We start from the raw sequence: 21,857 nt of genomic DNA on the forward strand, positions 1-21,857 counted from the left end.
AACACCCCACCCTCTAGGGGACTGAAAGCAATGGATGTCGAGCGGGTCTAACATGATACTGTGAAAGTTCAATCCATAGTGGCTCCAACACAGCCGTGAGAGTTCAGTTCACAGGAAACCATCTCAAGCGGAGGCGGATCAGCAGCGTAGAGATTCCCAACCGATACAGGCCTTTAATGACAGAATTCTTCTCCTCCCTTCAAGTCTCCTCATTCGGCATCTCTAGAAGAAGCTGCCGACTTTGGACACACAATAATCTCCTAAAATTAGAAATCAATCAATGTTTATTTATATAGCCCCAAATCACAAAAGTCTCAAAGGACTGCACAAATCATGACGACTACGACATCCTCGGAAGAAGCCACAAAAGGGCAAGGAAAACTCACACCCAGTGGGCAGGGAGAATTCACATCCAGTGGGACGCTAGTGACAATGCTGACTATGAGAAACCTTGGAGAGGACCTCAGAAGTGGGCAACCCCCCCCTCTAGGGGACCGAAAGCAATAGATGTGGAGCGGGTCTAACATGATACTGTGAAAGTTCAATCCATAGTGGCTCCAACACAGCCGCCAGAGTTCAGTTCACAGGAAACCATCTCAAGCGGAGGCGGATCAGCAGCGTAGAGATTACCAACCGATACAGGACTTTAATGACAGAATTCTTCTCCTCCCTTCAAGTCTCCTCATTCGGCATCTCTAGAAGAAGCTGCCGACTTTGGACACACAATAATCTCCTAAAATTAGAAATCAATTAGCCCCACATTCATTCCTGAAATTGTTATATCGCCTAATTTTGGGCTGGGTGGGATTTGTGCCCATCTTTAAAGTCCTACTGAAAGCCACTACTAGCCACCATGCAGTCTGATAGTTTATATATCAATGATGAAATATTAACATTGCAACACATGACAATACGGCCGCTTTAGTTTAATAAATTGCAATCTTAAATTTCCCGCAGAATTTCTTGTTGAAAACGTCGCAGAATGATGACGTAATTGGTGGAGCGGACATATTAGCCAGCACCACTTACGGCTAAAAGTCGTCTCTTTTCATCGCATAATTACACAGTATTTTGGACATCTGTGTTGCTGAATCTTTTGCAGTTTGTTCAATTAATAATGGAGACGTCAAAGAAGAAAGATGTAGGTGGAAAGCGGTGGATAAAGCTGCCTTTAGCAACCGAAACACAGCCGGTGTTTCTTTGTTTGTTGTAAAGCTTTGGCGAACATGTTTCTCTAACACATGTCAACCAGCAAGTTTTTGCAAAAAGGCAGCTGTTATCTTTGCTCCTCCATTGGTTTCTCTCAGAGACACTGGCGGTCACCCCAGCCCTCCGATTTTCAGGTATAATAATAATAATAATAATAATGGATTAGATTTATATCGCACTTTTCTATTGTTATATACTCAAAGCGCTCACAGAGAAGTGGGAACCCATCATTCATTCACACCTGGTGGTGGTAAGCTACATCTGTAGCCATAGCTGCCCTGGGGTGGACTGACGGAAGCGTGGCTGCCAGTTTGCGCCTACGGCCCCTCCGACCGCCACCAATCAATCATTAGCTCGGTTGGTAGAGTGGCCGTGCCAGCAACTTGAGGGTTGCAGGTTCGATTCCCGCTTCTGCCATCCTAGTCACTGCCGTTGTGTCCCTGGGCGAGACACTTTACCCACCTGCTCCCAGTGCCACCCACACTGGTTTGAATGTAACTTAGATATTGGGTTTCACTATGTAAAGCGCTTCGAGTCACTAGAGAAAAAGCGCTATATAAATATAATTCACTTCACTTCACTTCATTCACCGGTGTGAGCGGCACCGGGGGCAAAGGGTGAAGTGTCCTGCCCAAGGACACAACGGCAGCGATTTTGATGTCCATAGGTTGGAAGCGAACCTGCAACCCTCAGGTATGACTTTATAATCTCACTAAAACACTATTAACACAATAAGCAGGTAAGGAATTTTCCAGAATTATCCTAGTAAATGTGTCTAATAACATCTGAATCGCTCCCACTGCCGTCACTTTTTTCCCCCTAGTGGTTCACTCTAACTTTCCTCATCCACGAATCTTTCATCCTCGCTCCAATTAATGGGGAAATCGTCGCTTTCTCAGTCCGAATCGCTCTCGCTGCTGGTGGCCATGATTGTAAACAATGTTCAGATGTGAGGAGCTCCACAACCCGTGACGTCACACGCACATCGTCTGCTACTTCCGGTACAGGCAAGGCGTTTTTATTAGCGACCAAAAGTTGCAAAATGTATCCTCGATGTTCTCTACTCAATCCTTCCAGCAAAAATATGGCAATATGGCAAAATGATGAAGTATGACACATAGAATGGAGCTGCTATCTCCGTTTAAATAAGAACATCACATTTCAGTAGGTCTTTAAATCCAAAGGTGAATTTGTTAAATTTTTTTTAGATTTTATTTTTTAGTTTTTACCAACGTCTAGTACAGTGGTTCTTAACCTTGTTGGAGGTATCAAACCCCACCAGTTTCATATGCACATTCACCAAACCCTTTTTTAGTGAAAAATGTATTTTATTCCATTTTTTTCATATTCCAAAAAAAGTTATATGTTTTTTTACTGGTGCATAAAATGAACCATGCATGAACATCACCTTGTTCAAAGAACAAAACCAACCCAGTGCATGAACTCCCAACAAATTCCACACCCTAAGCACATTAACATGAATTGATTAAGGTGGACCCCGACTTAAACAAGTTGAAAAACTTATTGGGGTGTTACCATTTAGTGGTCAATTGTAGGGAATATGTACTGTACTGTGCAATCTACTAATAAAAGCTTCAATCAATCAATCAGTGTGTCCAAGTTAAAGGAACGACAGGTTGTTGTCTTCTAGTGGATTTATTACAATCTTTGCAAGCTGGGTAACATTTGCTGTGGTCTGGAACAACAAGTCACGCAAACAACTATCACACATATAAGTAAAGGAAATGAAATATACTTACCGACGAGGCTTAATATATAGTATTCTCTTCCTTTGCAATCTGCTAGTAAAAGTTTCAAATCGATCAATCAAACAGCCTGCAAATCAGATGGAAAATTAGAGGGAACAATGTTTGGGGGTATTTTTATTTACACGATAAGTCGAATGTGACTTTACCTCCGTGGCGGAAGCTCCGCTGAACCCTTGAGGCTGACTCACCGAACCCCTTGGTTTCGATCGAACCCAGGTGAAAAACCAATGGTCTAGTAGGAAGCCCCCACAGGTTGGAGTAGAGCAGGAGTGTCAAACTCATTGTAAATGGGGGGCCACATGGAAAAAAATCTACTCCCAAGTGGGCCGGTCTGGTAAAATCACTGCATGATAACTTAAAAATAAAGACAACTTCAGATTGTTTACTTTGTTTAAAAATATAACGAGCGCATTCCGAAAATGTAGAAATCATAATGTAGTGTTTTTTTTATTTTTTTATTTTTTATTATTATTATTGTTGTATCTTTATTTGTCGTTATTTATACTTTTGGGATAAATTATGCAATTTGTTTTAGCAACATCTAGTACGAAGCCCCCGCAGGTAGGAGTAGAGCAGGGTTGTCAAACTCATTATCTACTCCCAAGTGGGCCGGTCTGGTAAAATCACTGCATGATAACTTAAAAATAAAGACAACTTCAGATTGTTTTCTTTGTTTAAAAATATGACAAGCACATTCCAAAAATGTAGAAATCATAATGTAGTGTTTTTTTTTCATTATTATTGTTTCATCTTTATTTGTCGTTATTTATACTTTCTGAATAAATTATGCTATTTTTTTTTTAGCAACATCTAGTACAAAGCCCCCACCGGTAGGACTAGAGGAGGTGTTTCAAACTCATTATCTACTCCCAAGTGGGCCGGTCTGGTAAAATCACTGCATGATAACTTAAAAATAAAAACAACTTCAGATTGTTTACTTTGTTTAAAAATATAACGAGCACATTCCGAAAATGTAGAAATCATAATCTAGTGTTTTTTAAAAAAATTTATTATTACTATTGTTATATCTTCATTTGTCGTTATTTATACTTTCTAAATAAAGTATGCTATTTTTTATTTTAGCAACATCTAGTAGGAAGCCCCCACCGGTAGGAGTAGAGCAGGTGTTTCAAACTCATTATCTACTCCCAAGTGGGCCGGTCTGGTAAAATCACTGCATGATAACTTAAAAATAAAGACAACTTCAGATTGTTTTCTTTGTTTAAAAATATAACGAGCGCATTCCGAAAATGTAGAAATCATAATGTAGTGTTTTTTTTATTTTTTTATTTTTTATTATTATTATTGTTATATCTTTATTTGTCGTTATTTATACTTTTGGGATAAATTATGCAATTTGTTTTAGCAACATCTAGTACGAAGCCCCCGCAGGTAGGAGTAGAGCAGGGGTGTCAAACTCATTATCTACTCGCAAGTGGGCCGGTCTGGTAAAATCACTGCATGATAACTTAAAAATAAAGACAACTTCAGATTGTTTTCTTTGTTTAAAAATATAACAAGCACATTCCGAAAATGTAGAAATCATAATGTAGTGTTTTTGTTATTTATTTGTTATTTTTTATCATTATTGTTAAATCTTTATTTGTCGTTATTTATACTTTCTGAATAAAGTATGCTATTTTTTTTTAGCAACATCTAGTGGGAAGCCCCCACCAGTAGGAGTAGAGCAGGGGTGTCAAACTCATTATCTACTCCCAAGTGGGCCGGTCTGGTAAAATCACTGCATGATAACTTAAAAATAAAGACAACTTCAGATTGTTTTCTTTGTTTAAAAATATAACGAGCGCATTCCGAAAATGTAGAAATAATAATGTAGTGTTTTTTTATTTTTTTTAAATTTTTTATTATTATTATTGTTACATCTTTATTTGTCGTTATTTATACTTTCTGAATAAATTATGCTATTTTTTTTTTTTTTTTTAGCAACATCTAGTAGGAAGCCCCCACAGGTAGGAGTAGAGCAGGGGTGTCAAACTCATTATCTACTCCCAAGTGGGCCGGTCTGGTAAAATCACTACATGATAACTTAAAAATAAAGACAACTTCAGATTGTTTTCTTTGTTTAAAAATATAACAAGCATATTCCGAAAATGTAGAAATCTTAATGTAGTGTTTTTGTTATTTATTTTTTATCATTATTGTTATATCTTTATTTGTCGTTATTTATACTTTTTGAATAAAGTATGCTATTTTTTTTTAGCAACATCTAGTAGGAAGCCCCCACCGGTAGGAGTAGAGGAGGTGTTTCAAACTCATTAGCTACTCCCAAGTGGGCCGGTCTGGTAAAATCACTGCATGATAACTTAAAAATAAAGACAACTTCAGATTGTTTTCTTTGTTTAAAAATATAACGAGCGCATTCCGAAAATGTAGAAATAATAATGTAGTGTTTTTTTATTTTTTTTAAATTTTTTATTATTATTATTGTTACATCTTTATTTGTCGTTATTTATACTTTCTGAATAAATTATGCTATTTTTTTTTTTTTTTTTAGCAACATCTAGTAGGAAGCCCCCACAGGTAGGAGTAGAGCAGGGGTGTCAAACTCATTATCTACTCGCAAGTGGGCCGGTCTGGTAAAATCACTGCATGATAACTTAAAAATAAAGACAACTTCAGATTGTTTTCTTTGTTTAAAAATATGACAAGCACATTCCAAAAATGTAGAAATCATAATGTAGTGTTTTTTTTTCATTATTATTGTTTCATCTTTATTTGTCGTTATTTATACTTTCTGAATAAATTATGCTATTTTTTTTTTAGCAACATCTAGTACAAAGCCCCCACCGGTAGGACTAGAGGAGGTGTTTCAAACTCATTATCTACTCCCAAGTGGGCCGGTCTGGTAAAATCACTGCATGATAACTTAAAAATAAAAACAACTTCAGATTGTTTACTTTGTTTAAAAATATAACGAGCACATTCCGAAAATGTAGAAATCATAATCTAGTGTTTTTTAAAAAAATTTATTATTACTATTGTTATATCTTCATTTGTCGTTATTTATACTTTCTAAATAAAGTATGCTATTTTTTATTTTAGCAACATCTAGTAGGAAGCCCCCACCGGTAGGAGTAGAGCAGGTGTTTCAAACTCATTATCTACTCCCAAGTGGGCCGGTCTGGTAAAATCACTGCATGATAACTTAAAAATAAAGACAACTTCAGATTGTTTTCTTTGTTTAAAAATATAACGAGCGCATTCCGAAAATGTAGAAATCATAATGTAGTGTTTTTTTTATTTTTTTATTTTTTATTATTATTATTGTTATATCTTTATTTGTCGTTATTTATACTTTTGGGATAAATTATGCAATTTGTTTTAGCAACATCTAGTACGAAGCCCCCGCAGGTAGGAGTAGAGCAGGGGTGTCAAACTCATTATCTACTCGCAAGTGGGCCGGTCTGGTAAAATCACTGCATGATAACTTAAAAATAAAGACAACTTCAGATTGTTTTCTTTGTTTAAAAATATAACAAGCACATTCCGAAAATGTAGAAATCATAATGTAGTGTTTTTGTTATTTATTTGTTATTTTTTATCATTATTGTTAAATCTTTATTTGTCGTTATTTATACTTTCTGAATAAAGTATGCTATTTTTTTTTAGCAACATCTAGTGGGAAGCCCCCACCAGTAGGAGTAGAGCAGGGGTGTCAAACTCATTATCTACTCCCAAGTGGGCCGGTCTGGTAAAATCACTGCATGATAACTTAAAAATAAAGACAACTTCAGATTGTTTTCTTTGTTTAAAAATATAACGAGCGCATTCCGAAAATGTAGAAATAATAATGTAGTGTTTTTTTATTTTTTTTAAATTTTTTATTATTATTATTGTTACATCTTTATTTGTCGTTATTTATACTTTCTGAATAAATTATGCTATTTTTTTTTTTTTTTTTAGCAACATCTAGTAGGAAGCCCCCACAGGTAGGAGTAGAGCAGGGGTGTCAAACTCATTATCTACTCCCAAGTGGGCCGGTCTGGTAAAATCACTACATGATAACTTAAAAATAAAGACAACTTCAGATTGTTTTCTTTGTTTAAAAATATAACAAGCATATTCCGAAAATGTAGAAATCTTAATGTAGTGTTTTTGTTATTTATTTTTTATCATTATTGTTATATCTTTATTTGTCGTTATTTATACTTTTTGAATAAAGTATGCTATTTTTTTTTAGCAACATCTAGTAGGAAGCCCCCACCGGTAGGAGTAGAGGAGGTGTTTCAAACTCATTAGCTACTCCCAAGTGGGCCGGTCTGGTAAAATCACTGCATGATAACTTAAAAATAAAGACAACTTCAGATTGTTTTCTTTGTTTAAAAATATAACGAGCGCATTCCGAAAATGTAGAAATAATAATGTAGTGTTTTTTTATTTTTTTTAAATTTTTTATTATTATTATTGTTACATCTTTATTTGTCGTTATTTATACTTTCTGAATAAATTATGCTATTTTTTTTTTTTTTTTTAGCAACATCTAGTAGGAAGCCCCCACAGGTAGGAGTAGAGCAGGGGTGTCAAACTCATTATCTACTCGCAAGTGGGCCGGTCTGGTAAAATCACTGCATGATAACTTAAAAATAAAGACAACTTCAGATTGTTTTCTTTGTTTAAAAATATAACGAGCGCATTCCGAAAATGTAGAAATAATAATGTAGTGTTTTTTTATTTTTTTTAAATTTTTTATTATTATTATTGTTACATCTTTATTTGTCGTTATTTATACTTTCTGAATAAATTATGCTATTTTTTTTTTTTTTTTTAGCAACATCTAGTAGGAAGCCCCCACAGGTAGGAGTAGAGCAGGGGTGTCAAACTCATTATCTACTCCCAAGTGGGCCGGTCTGGTAAAATCACTACATGATAACTTAAAAATAAAGACAACTTCAGATTGTTTTCTTTGTTTAAAAATATAACAAGCATATTCCGAAAATGTAGAAATCTTAATGTAGTGTTTTTGTTATTTATTTTTTATCATTATTGTTATATCTTTATTTGTCGTTATTTATACTTTTTGAATAAAGTATGCTATTTTTTTTTAGCAACATCTAGTAGGAAGCCCCCACCGGTAGGAGTAGAGGAGGTGTTTCAAACTCATTAGCTACTCCCAAGTGGGCCGGTCTGGTAAAATCACTGCATGATAACTTAAAAATAAAGACAACTTCAGATTGTTTTCTTTGTTTAAAAATATAACGAGCACATTCCGAAAATGTAGAAATCATAATGTAGTGTTTTTTTATTTATTTTTTATATTTTATTATTATTGTTATATCTTTATTTGTCATTATTTATACTTTCGGGATAATTCATGCAATTTTTTTTTAGCAACATCTAGTACGAAGCCCCCACAGGTAGGAGTGGAGCAGGGGTGTCAAACTCATTTTAGATCGGGGGCCACAGTGAGAAAAATATACTCTCAAGAGGGCCGGTCTGGTAAAATCAGGGTATGATGTCTTGAAAAAACAACAACTTTGGATAGTTTTCTTTGTTCCAAAATAGAACAAGCCCATTCCGAAAATATAGAAATCCTAATGTAGTGAGTTTTTTAAATTATTTTTTATTATTAGAATATCTTTAGTTGTCGTTATTTATACTTTCTGAATAAATGATGTGATAATGTTCATCTGTCAACTCATTGTTGTTAACTTACATGTGTTTGTCTAGTAGGAAGCCCCCACAGTTAGGAGTAGAGCAGAGGTATCAAACTCATTTTAGATCGGAGGCCACGTAGAGAAAAATCTACTACAAAGTGTGCTGTGGGTGAAAAATGTGGAAGGAGTAGTCACCTAGAAAAAGGGTGCAAATAAGGCTTTGAAAAACCAGGAATTCTGGAAAATCCTGGAATTTTTTTGAACTTGGAAAAAAAAGTAGTTTAAATTTCCAAGATGGAGGAATGTGTTGAAGGTAGAAAGGTTTGAATCACTTGAAACATGTGGAAATGCTGGAAGTTTAAAAAATGGCCAACTCATTTTGAATGGGAACAATATTCCGGAAAACCTGGAATTATGGGAAATCTGGGAATTTTTCAAGGGAAAGCCTGCAATTCCCGAATAGGCCGAACAGTTTGAAGCAGGAATGCTTTGAATTGGGTGAAAAATGTGCAAGTAGTTGCTTAGAAAAAAGGGTGGAAATAAAGCTTTGGAAAACCTGGAATTCTGAAAAATCCTGGAATTTTATTTAACTTGGGAAAAAAAGTAGTTTCATTTTCCAAAATGGAGGACTGTGTTGAAGGTGGAATGGTTTGAATCAGTTTAAACATATGAAAATGCTGGAAGTTTAGAAAATGGCCAATTCATTTTGAATGGGAAAAATGTCCCGGAAAACCTGGAATTCTGGGAAATCTGGGAATTTTTGGAATTTTACAAGGGATTCCCGAATAGGTTGAACAGTTTGAAGTTGGAATGGTTGGAATCGGGTGGAAATTGGGCAAGTAGTTGCTTAGAAAAAAGGGTGGAAATAAAGCTTTGGAAACCAAGAATTCTGAAAAATCCTGGAATTTTTTTTTTTAACTTGGGAAGAAAAGTAGTTTCATTTTCCAAAATGGAGGAATGTGTTGAAGGTGGAAGTGTTTGAATCAGTTTAAACATATGAAAATGCAGGAAGTTTAAAAAATGGCCAATTCATTTTGAATGGGAAACATGTCCCGGAAAACCTGGAATTCTGGGAAATCTGGGAATTGTTGGAATTTTACAAGGGATTCCCGAATAGGCTGAACAGTTTGAAGTTGGAATGTTTGGAATCGGGTGGAAATTGTGCAAGTAATTGCTTAGAAAAAAGGGTGGAAATAAAGCTGTGGAAAACCAGGAATTCTGAAAAATCCTGGAATTTTATTTAACTTGGGAAAAAAAGTAGTTTTATTTTCCAAGATGGGGGAATGTGTGGAAGGTGGAATGGTTTGAATCAGTTTAAACATATGAAAATGCGGGAAGTTTAAAAAATGGCCAATTCATTTGGAATGGGAAAAATGTCCTGGAAAACCTGGAATTGTGGAAAATCTGGGAATTTGGGGAATTTTACAAGGGATTCCCGAATAGGTTGAACAGTTTGAAGCTGGAATGCTTTGAATCGGGTGAAAAATGTGCAAGTAGTTGCTTAGAAAAAAGGGTGGAAATAAAGCTTTGGAAAACCAGGAATTCTGAAAAATCCTGGAATTTTTTTTTAACTTGGGAAAAAAAATAGTTTCATTTTCCAAAATGGAGGAATGTGTGGAAGGTGGAATGGTTTGAATCAGTTTAAACATGAAAATGCGGGAAGTTTAAAAAATGGCCAATTCATTTTGAATGGGAAAAATGTCCCGGAAAACCTGGAATTCTGGGAAATCTGGGAATTGTTGGAATTTTACAAGGGATTCCCGAATAGGCTGAACAGTTTGAAGTTGGAATGGTTGGAATCGGGTGGAAATTGTGCAAGTAATTGCTTAGAAAAAAGGGTGGAAATAAAGCTGTGGAAAACCAGGAATTCTGAAAAATCCTGGAATTTTATTTAACGTGGGAAAAAAAGTACTTTCATTTTCTAAAATGGAGGAATGTGTTGAAGGTGGAAGGGTTGGAATCGGGTGGAAATTGTGCAAGTAGTTGCTTAGAAAAAAGGGTGGAAATAAAGCTTTGGAAAACCAGGAATTCTGAAAAATCCCGGAATTTTATTTAACGTGGGAAAAAAAGTACTTTCATTTTCCAAAATGGAGGAATGTGTTGAAGGTGGAAGGGTTTGAATCAGTTTAAACATATGAAAATGCTGGAAGTTTAAAAAATGGCCAATTCATTTGGAATGGGAAAAATGTCCCGGAAAACCTGGAATTCTGGGAAATCTGGGAATTGTTGGAATTTTACAAGGGATTCCCGAATAGGTTGAACAGTTTGAAGTTGGAATGGTTGGAATCGGGTGGAAATTGTGCAAGTAGTTGCCCAGAAAAAAGGGTGGAAATAAAGCTTTGGAAAACCAGGAATTCTGAAAAATCCTGGAATTTTTTTTTAACTTGGGAAGAAAAGTAGTTTCATTTTCCAAAATGGAGGACTGTGTTGAAGGTGGAATGGTTTGAATCAGTTTAAACATATGAAAATGCGGGAAGTTGAAAAAATGGCCAATTCATTTGGAATGGGAAACATGTCCCGGAAAACCTGGAATTCTGGGAAATCTGGGAATTGTTGGAATTTTTCAAGGGATTCCTGAATAGGTTGAACAGTTTGAAGTTGGAATGGTTGGAATCGGGTGGAAATTGGGCAAGTAGTTGCTTAGAAAAAAGGGTGGAAATAAAGCTTTGGAAACCAAGAATTCTGAAAAATCCTGGAATTTTTTTTTTTAACTTGGGAAGAAAAGTAGTTTCATTTTCCAAAATGGAGGAATGTGTTGAAGGTGGAAGTGTTTGAATCAGTTTAAACATATGAAAATGCAGGAAGTTTAAAAAATGGCCAATTCATTTTGAATGGGAAACATGTCCCGGAAAACCTGGAATTCTGGGAAATCTGGGATTTGTTGGAATTTTACAAGGGATTCCCGAATAGGCTGAACAGTTTGAAGTTGGAATGTTTGGAATCGGGTGGAAATTGTGCAAGTAATTGCTTAGAAAAAAGGGTGGAAATAAAGCTGTGGAAAACCAGGAATTCTGAAAAATCCTGGAATTTTATTTAACTTGGGAAAAAAAGTAGTTTTATTTTCCAAGATGGGGGAATGTGTGGAAGGTGGAATGGTTTGAATCAGTTTAAACATATGAAAATGCGGGAAGTTTAAAAAATGGCCAATTCATTTGGAATGGGAAAAATGTCCTGGAAAACTTGGAATTGTGGAAAATCTGGGAATTTGGGGAATTTTACAAGGGATTCCCGAATAGGTTGAACAGTTTGAAGCAGGAATGCTTTGAATCGGGTGAAAAATGTGCAAGTAGTTGCTTAGAAAAAAGGGTGGAAATAAAGCTTTGGAAAACCAGGAATTCTGAAAAATCCTGGAATTTTTTTTTAACTTGGGAAAAAAAATAGTTTCATTTTCCAAAATGGAGGAATGTGTGGAAGGTGGAATGGTTTGAATCAGTTTAAACATATGAAAATGCTTGAAGTTTAAAAAATGGCCAATTCATTTTGAATGGGAAAAATGTCCTGGAAAACCTGGAATTCTGGGAAATCTGGGAATTATTGGAATTTTACAAGTGATTCCCGAATAGGCTGAACAGTTTGAAGTTGGAATGGTTGGAATCGGGTGGAAATTGTGCAAGTAGTTGCTTAGAAAAAAGGGTGGAAATAAAGCTTTGGAAAACCAGGAATTCTGAAAAATCCTGGAATTTTATTTAACTTGGGAAAAAAAGTACTTTCATTTTCTAAAATGGGGGAATGTGTGGAAGGTGGAATGGTTTGAATCAGTTTAAACATATGGAAATGCTGGAAGTTTAAAAAATAGCCAATTAATTTTGAATGGGACAAATGTCCCGGAAAACCTGGAATTCTGGGAAATCTGGGAATTTGGGGAATTTTACAAGGGATTCCCGAATAGGCTGAACAGTTTGAAGTTGGAATGGTTGGAATCGGGTGGAATTTGTGCAAGTAGTTGCCCAGAAAAAAGGGTGGAAATAAAGCTTTGGAAAACCAGGAATTCTGAAAAATCCTGGAATTTTATTTAACTTGGGAAAAAAAGTACTTTCATTTTCTAAAATGGAGGAATGTGTGGAAGGTGGAATGGTTTGAATCAGTTTAAACATATGGAAATGCTGGAAGTTTAAAAAATGGCCAATTCATTTTGAATGGGAAAAATGTCCCGGAAAACCTGGAATTCTGGGAAATCTGGGAATTTTTGGAATTTTACAAGGGATTCCCGAATAGGTTGAACAGTTTGAAGTTGGAATGGTTGGAATCGGGTGACAAATGTGCAAGTAGTTGCTTAGAAAAAAGGGTGGAAATAAAGCTTTGGAAAACCAGGAATTCTGAAAAATCCTGGAATTTTTTTTTTTAACTTGGGAAGAAAAGTAATTTCATTTTCCAAAATGGAGGAATGTGTGGAAGGTGGAAGTGTTTGAATCAGTTTAAACATATGAAAATGCTTGAAGTTTAAAAAATGGCCAATTCATTTTGAATGGGAAAAATGTCCCGGAAAACCTGGAATTGTGGGAAATCTGGGAATTTTTGGAATTTTACAAGTGATTCCCGAATAGGCAGAACAGTTAGAAGTTGGAATGCTTTGAATCGGGTGAAAATGTGGAAGGTAGAGCGTGCTAAAATCTGGAGGAGAAGAAGAAGTTGAAGTTAAAGTTGAATAAATAAATCACAGTAATTGTGATATTTTTTCTCCACAATAACTTGATTTAGTTATGTATTGTTATGGTTGAGTATATTTGAGGGTCTTCCACCCCCGACTTAACAGACAATCTATTTTATGGCTTTTGGCTGTGATTGTTATTCTACTGCAACATTTTGACAACAGACTTAGTAAATATTTAGTATTCATCAACTTTTTTTTTTCTTAATAGCTAGGATATTCTTAAAAAAACAACAACAAAAGCTTCAGTCAGAGGAGGATTTCGTCTACTGTATATATATTTTTTTACCGGGTCTTTCCTCTGCGAGATAAGCGGCAGTCTTTAAGTACCTTCACGCTGGCTGCCAGCTTGGCCGCCACAACGCTGATGGCTGCCTCGGATGCCAAAATATTCTGCTGAGATTTATATTCCCTACTTTGCTACCAACTGCATGGACCTCTTCTTTTTCCCCCTTTTCAGCACCGCGGACAGCGGCCAGCGCAATAAAGCAGGGCTGGAGGGCATGCATGCTAATTTGTGTGTGCGTGTGTGTGTGTGTGTGTGTGTGTGTGTGTGTGTGTGTGTGTGTGTGTGTGTGTGTGTGTGTGTGTGTGACAGAGAGAGAGAGAGAGAGAGAGAGAGAGGAAGTCTGCACATCTGCTGGTGATTCTTGGGCAGTTCACCAAGAAATGTGAGGTTTTCATCCGTTTGCTTTGTTTTTACACAACTTCCCGTCTGGTTTTTATCCGATTAAACTGGGCTTTATGTTTGATCCACAGTGGACTGGACTTTCACAATGTTATGCTAGAGCCACTCGACGTCCATTCCATTGCCTAGGGCTATCCGGGGCTTTCTGCTCCGCCGCTCCCAGTCTGTGGAACGCTCTCCCTGACCACCTGAGGGCACCACAGACTGTGAACGCTTTTAAAAAACACAAATCATGGTCCCGATATGGAAAACCAACTTCATAAGGGACATAAGGGTTGCAGGTTCGATTCCCGCTTGTGCCATACTAGTCACTGCCGTTGTGTCCTTGGGCAAGACACTTTACCCACCTGCTCCCAGTGCCACCCACACTGGTTTAAATGTAACTTAGATATTGGGTGTCACTATGTAAAGCGCTTTGAGTCACTTGAGAAAAGCGCTATATAAATATAATTCACTTCACTTCATCTAAGAGAGAGCCTGTGAAGAGGCGGAGCCGACGGTCCGACAGAGAGGCGGGGCACGCCCAAGATGGCGGCGAGGAGCCGAGGATGGTGTGGGAGCGGTGAGGCGGGGCGTGCCGGGAGCGACGCCACAAACAAGATCAGGTGTGTGGAACGCGCACCTGTACACGATTAACGTATCTCCTCTCGCTGTATAAAAGTGGAGAAGGAAGAGAGAACCGGGCTGGTGATCAACCAAAACGAGGAAGGAACGAGAGAGAGACGACAACACGAGCAGCAGCGCGTGCAACCCGGAAGAGAGCGAGAGCGAGAGGCAGACGCAGACAACGGGGAAGGCTGAAAAGCAACACGCAAAACACTTTTGTTTATTGGAAAATAAAGAAGTTTACACCTGCTCAAAGGCATGTCCTTCCTTGGTGGTCCATGGAACCCGTAAGACGACGGCTTGAGTCGGTCAAAGAGCCAAATGCTAGAGTTTGTGAACATTGCTCCAAAGTCTGGATTTTTTTTGTTGATTTCATGTGCAACAATATATGATCAAACAAGACGGCAGCTAAAGAAGGACTTCCCTATTCATCCCCGGGAAAATACCCGCCAAGTGAACAGCTGATTTTATGACTTCCGGTGCCGACGTAAGACAACCCACGTCTTGTATGCGAGCATAGGATGAACAAATACACTACGCTACTAAGACTTTAGTGGCCATTAGCAGTTAGCTTCTACAGCTGGGTTGCCCAAAGTGTGGCACAGGGGCCCATCTGTGGTCCCTGACTCCTTTGTCATCCGCCTTAAGCACATTGCAAAAAAACTAAAAAATTGGGATTTCATTTGCACCCCTGGTGGTGAAATCTATAAAAAATACGGTTGTCCCAAAAAGAAGGATCTTTCAAATTGACTGTGTGTCGGTTTTAAAAGTGCTCCCCCTCTGGTCAACATATGAAATAACAAGTTTTTGTAAAAAAAAATAAAAAATTAAGTGCTCTTCTTTCTGGCCAACATATGAAATAACAAGGGTTGGGAAAAAATTATTTAAACAAATAAATACATATGTATATAGAACCTTATTTCTAATAACTTGAAGTAAATAATGAAGTTTAAAAAACAATTACAAAGAATTAAAAATCAAAAAAATAACTAAAGCATACCTTTTTTATATTTGCAAATTTTTAAATATTTGTATACTATTAATGTTTAAATACAAATCTTTATATATCTAGAAAGGGCTGTTTTTGGAAAAATGTGTTTCCCTTCGATTTATGTGTGTCAATACTTGGACTATGAGGTGGTTTTTTTCCCGAGATGCAAGTGGACTTGGACCGGAGATGGCATGAAGGTAAAGACTTCTTTTATTTGAATACTATAACTGCACAAAAAAAGCCAAACAAAAGGCGCTCACAATGGCGGTACAAAAACTTGGCTGTGGAAACAAAACACGCACTAAGGCAAGACTATGAACATAAAACAAAAACTTGCACTGTGGCATTAAAAGCGAGAAAACTAACTTGGAACGGAACAAGAACGGGACATGGATCATTGGCATGTTTTACAAAGTGCGTAGCAGGTGATGGAGGGGGATGTTGCCAGAATGAACAACAGAAACAGACAGGCTTAAATAATACTGTGGTGATTTTGCGACCCCCAAAAGGGAATAAGCGGTAGAAAATGGATGGATGGATGGATGGATTAGTGAAAACAGGTGTGAGACATGAGGACAGGTGAAAACTAATGGGTAGTCATGGTGACAAAACAAACCAGGAAGTGCAAAAACAGGAACTTAGTGGCCAAAGAACAAACACAACATGACTAAAACAAAACATGATCACTTAGACATGACAATGTGCGGTATGCTCGTCTTCCACTTTCTGGACAACGTCAGGGAAAAGGTGAGGACACACACACACAAACACACACACACACACACACACACACAAACACACATTGAAGTCTTGAAGCAAAATATTACAGTAGTATAAATGTGTAAATATAATATCTACGCTGTGTCATGAATTATTATAGTCCACGATCACGTTTATGACGAGGTGCAGCAGGTTGTGGAAGGCTGATATAACACGGAAATGTCAATGTTTAAAGAGGTGTGTGTGTGTGTGTGTGTGTGTGTGTGTGTGTGTGTGTGTGTGTGTGTGGGAGCGATAGAGAGAGAGAGAGAGAGAGAGAGAGAGAGAGAGAGAGAGAGAGAGAGAGAGAGAGAGAGAAAGTCTGCACATCTGCTGGTGATTCTTGGGCAGTTCACCAAGAAATGTGAGGTTTTCATCCGTTTGCTTTGTTTTTACACAACTTCCTGACTAGTTTTTAGTCGACTAAACTGGACTTCATGTTTGATCCACAGTGGACTGGACTTTCACAATGTTATGCTAGACCCACTCAACGTCCATTCCATTGCCTAGGGCTATCTAGGGCTTTCTGTCCCGCCGCTCCCAGTCTGTGGAACGCTCTCTCTGGCCTCCTGAGGGCACCACAGACTGTGAATCATTTTAGAAAAGGCTTAAAACCCTTAGAAAAAAAAAAAAAAAAAAAAGCCTGTGTTTATATATAACATAGCATAGCTCGGTTGGTAGAGTGGCCGTGCCAGCAACTTGAGGGTTGCAGGTTCGATTCCCGCTTGTGCCATCCTAGTTACTGCCGTTGTGTCCTTGGGCAAGACACTTTACCCACCTGCTCCCAGTGCCGCCCACACTGGTTTAAATGTAACTTAGGTATTGGGTGTCACTATGTAAAGCGCTTTGAGTCACTTGAGAAAAGCGCTATATAAATATAATTCACTTCACTTCATATGTGTGCTGCATTTCAATACGTTTTTCAGTGATGTTGTCCAACTTACAATTCTGTTTGGGGGCAGGGGGGGGGGCAGGGGGGTATGAGAATCACTCACACCTGTGGTCCTCTCCAAGGTTTCTCATAGTCATTTATATTGACATCCCACTGGGTTGTGAGTTTTTCCTTGCCCTTATGTGGGCTCTGAATCGAGGATGTCGTTGTGGCTTGTGCAGCCCTTTGGGACACTTGTGATTTAGGGCTATATAAATAAACATTGATTGATTGACTAATTTATTGATTGATTGATTGATTGATTGATTGATTGATTGATGAAGGAATTTACGTATGAATGTTCCAATGTGGAAGTTGAACTTCAAAATGACTCTTTATTGAAAAAGAGCACAAAATTCCTGAACAGGCTGAATATTTTGAAGTTGGAACCGTTTGAATCGCATCAAATGTGTGAGAGTTGTGGAACTTTGAAAAAAAATGTCTCGATCTTTTCAATGGGAATTTCATGGACATTTCGGGAAAGATGGGATTTTTAAAATCTTTATTATTGTTGCGATCCGTGACTCGGATCTTCGCATATTATTGTTTATTTTTCCATCTTTGTTCTCATTCTCCGTTTGATCCGTTTATTTCCCGTTTAGTCCATCACCATGGTTACTTATTAGTTTCAGCTGTTACTCCCGGTTCCTGCACACCTGTTCTCTGTTCATCACCTTCCCTTTTTAAGCCTTCCTCTTCTCCTTCTTCTGCCTGGAACTCTAATTTGCTTACGCCTGCACTCTGTCACGTGTGTACATTCTCGCTAGCTTTTCACGCTAAGCCATTTGTTCATTCCAGCTCTCATGCTATATGTTTTATTTTACTCTTTTATGTCACGTATGTACATTCTCGCTAGCTTTTCACGCTAAGCCATTTGTTCATTCCAGCTCTCATGCTATATGTTTTATTTTACTCTTTTATGTCACGTATGTACATTCTCGCTAGCTTTCCACGCTAAGCCATTTGTTCATTCCAGCTCTCATGCTATATGTTTTATTTTACTCTTTTATGTCACGTATGTACATTCTCGCTAGCTTTTCACGCTAAGCCATTTGTTCATTCCAGCTCTCATGCTATATGTTTTATTTTACTCTTTTATGTCACGTATGTACATTCTCGCCAGCTTTTCACGCTAAGCCATTTGTTCATTCCAGCTCTCATGCTATATGTTTTATTTTACTCTTTTATGTCACGTGTGTACATTCTCGCTAGCTTTTCACGCTAAGCCATTTGTTCATTCCAGCTCTCATGCTGTATGTTTTGTTTTCCTCTTTTGTGCCTACGTGCCAGTTTTAGTTCTCATTGTTTATCCTAGCTTTTATGCTAGCGTCTTTGGTTTGCCTTTTTATTAGCACCAGTGTTTTGTTTCATAGATCCTTTTCGTTAAATAAATTGTTCATTCCTTACCTTTGTTGACGCATCCACGAGGGAATCAAACCCGGCACCACGATGCCAAACAGACGTAACAATTATTGTAAATACTTTAGAATTTTGTGAATGGTTGGTGTTGGAAATTTTTCAAAACTGTGGAGAAATGTTGAAGTAGTAACATTTTTACATTTTGAATTGAGAAATGTTGTTAAGGAATTCCTGGAATTTCGGGAAAACCGGGAGTTTTTCCAGTTCAAAAAACGACTTACCGTATTTTCCGCACTATAAGGCGCACCTAAAAACCTAAAATTTCCTCAATATAATCCTGTGCACCTTCTATATCAGGGGTGCCCACACTTTTTCTGCAGGCGAGCTACTTTTCAATTGACCAACTGGAGGGGATCTACCTCATTTATATATATCATTTATATTTATTTATTTATGAAAGAGACATTTTTGTAAACAAGTTAAATGTGTTTAATGATAATACAAGCATGTGTAACACATATAGATGTCTTTCTTTCACGAAGACAAGAATATAAGTTGGTGTATTACCTGATTCTGATGACTTGCATTGATTGGAATCAGACAGTAATGATGATAACGCCCACATTTTCAAATGGAGGAGAGAAAAAGTTGTCCTTTCTGTACAATACCACATGAAAGTGGTTGGTTTTTGGCATCTAATTCATCCAGCTTCCATACACTTTACAAGAAAAACATTGGCGGCAAATTCCGTAGCTTGCTTGATTGACATTCACGGCACCCGAGGGTCTTGTGAGATGACGCTGGCTGCTGCCAGTTCATTATTATGAAAAAATGACAGAGAGGAAGGCGGGAAACACTTTTTATTTCAACAGACTTTCGCGCCGTCCCTTCCGTCAAAACTCTAAAGGCCGACTGCACATTTCCTATCTTCACAATAAAAGCCCTGCTTCATGCTGCCTGCGCTAACAAAATAAGAGTCTCGGAAAGCTGGCGTGCACAGGAGCAGACCCAACAAAGCAACCAAGAGTGAAGTGAAGTGAATTATATTTATATAGCACTTTTTCCCTAGTGACTCAAAGCGCTTTACATAGTGAAACCCAATATCTAAGTTACATTCAAACCAGTGTGGGTGGCACTGGGAGCAGGTGGGTAAAGTGTCTTGCCTAAGAGAGCACTCACCAAACTTGGCACACACATGAGTACTGGCAGAAATTGCGATCTAATGAAAAAAAAAAAAAAAAAAAATCAAAATTGCGCTCTAGCACAATTTTTGAATAAAACACAGAAAAAACTGCTTCTAGGAAGAAAACTCAGACAAAACGGCTTGTAACTTCCGGTAGGAATGCTGGAAAGACATGAAACAAAAATGTCTATGTAGGTCTCACTTAGACCTACATTTAGATAATTGACATCCTTCGTCAAAAATTAACAGGAAGTTAAAAATTACCCCTTCGAAATAAAAGTTTTGTGAAAACCCTTCACCTGTTTCAAACGTAAACTCCTCCGAGTGCTTTTGTCGTTTTGGCTTCAAACTCGCACAGGAGAGAGATTGAACCCTTTTGATTAAAACTGTCCAACAAAGTTTTGATTACCGCTCCGGTTTTGATTTTACGTGCCTTCAAAGAACCCCTGTGCAAGGTTTCCTAAAAAATGTCATTTTTGCCTCTTTAAGCTGTAATTTGACCCCCTTAAAATGCTTCAAAGTGCAAGTTAAAGCTCTACTATGCAAAGCGAAAGCCATTTATCAACAACATCCAGAATTGCTGATGTGTAATTTGACCCCCTTAACATGCTTCAAAACTCACCAAATTTTACACACACATCAGGACGTGGCGAAATTTGCCATCTAATAAAAAACCAAACCCCAAAAGTCAAAATTGCGCTCCAGCGCCCCCTAGGAAAAAACCCAGACAAAACTGCTTGTAACTTATTTTAGGAATGTCGTAGAGACATGAAAATAAAACTTCTATGTAGGTCTGACTTAGACCACGGCCAAAGGCGGACCCGACCAACGCTTCTTGCAGCTTTAATTTATTACTGTTATAGATTGTGGGTGCTTTGTCTTCCTGTTTTTGTTCATCTCTTGACACTTTTTGGGATTTAAATAAATGTTTGTAAACTGTTACCATCTGCGTGACTTGCCATCCTTGATTTGAAGTCTAGTTTGCAAAGGTTACATCACCTTCACTCGAGTCGGGGTGTGACACTTTATATATGAACAACCTTTTAAAATAGTCCATTCATTGGAGGTGCGCCTTATAGTGCGGAAAATACAGTAGTTCTTTGTCCTGATTGAGAGGAATGATTTGACGGTGTAACGGTTAAAGTGTGTGTGTGTGTGTGTGTGTGTGTGTGTGTGTGTGTGTGTGTGTGTGTGTGTGTGTGTGTGTGTGTGTGTGTGTGTGTGTGTGTGTGTGTGTGTGTGTGTGTGTGTTCTTGTATTTCAACCCTTCTGGAGACATCGACAAGGAAAAGTGCCTTCCATATGAGGACCGGTGAACAAGTTAAGATCAAAATCACGGTCCCAATACGGAAAGCCATTGCATCTAATGGAGAGCCAATTACTAGAGTCTGTGAACATTGCTCCAAAGTCAGGATTTTTGTTGTTGTTGATTTAATGTCAACATGAAATGAGTGTGTGTAAAACATTTAAGTGTTCCCCCCTGGCCAACATATGTAATAACAAGTGTGTGTGAAAAATAGAAATGCACCCACTATGGCCTAAATTAATTAAGAGGATAAAATAAATATGTATATAGAGACTTACTGTAATAACTTGAAGTAAATAATGAATATTAAAAACCAAATACAAACAATAAATCAATTTAAAAATGTACTAAAAGCTTACCTCTTTTATATTTACATAGTATGTATATATTACTAATGTTGTAAATACTCATTTTTATATTATCTAGAAAGGGTGGTCCGAAAGAGGTAGGCACTTCCGGTAGGTCACAAATACAAGAATAGGTGTGTGTGTGTGTGTGTGTGTGTGTGTGCATAAGAGAGACTTTGGCTTCTTAAGTGTGTGACCGCGGTTGCAAACTGAATAAATAACATAAACCACAAATCTGCATGGATATAATAAAACTAAAGATGGATTAAAACATTTAAAAGTTCACCAGTTGTGTTACGTTTTGTGGCTGCAGACTATTTATTTTAGCGTAGGAGTGCAAAATAACACTTGGTCTGGTAAAAGGTTGCAGACTTTGATATAGAGCAGGGTTCTTAACCTTTCTTTTCCCCCTCAGGGCCCCACTTTTACACCACGGAGGCCTGGAA

The sequence above is a fragment of the Nerophis ophidion genome, linkage group LG03 (assembly GCF_033978795.1).
Source record: "Nerophis ophidion isolate RoL-2023_Sa linkage group LG03, RoL_Noph_v1.0, whole genome shotgun sequence".
Taxonomy (NCBI): Eukaryota; Metazoa; Chordata; class Actinopteri; order Syngnathiformes; family Syngnathidae; genus Nerophis; species Nerophis ophidion.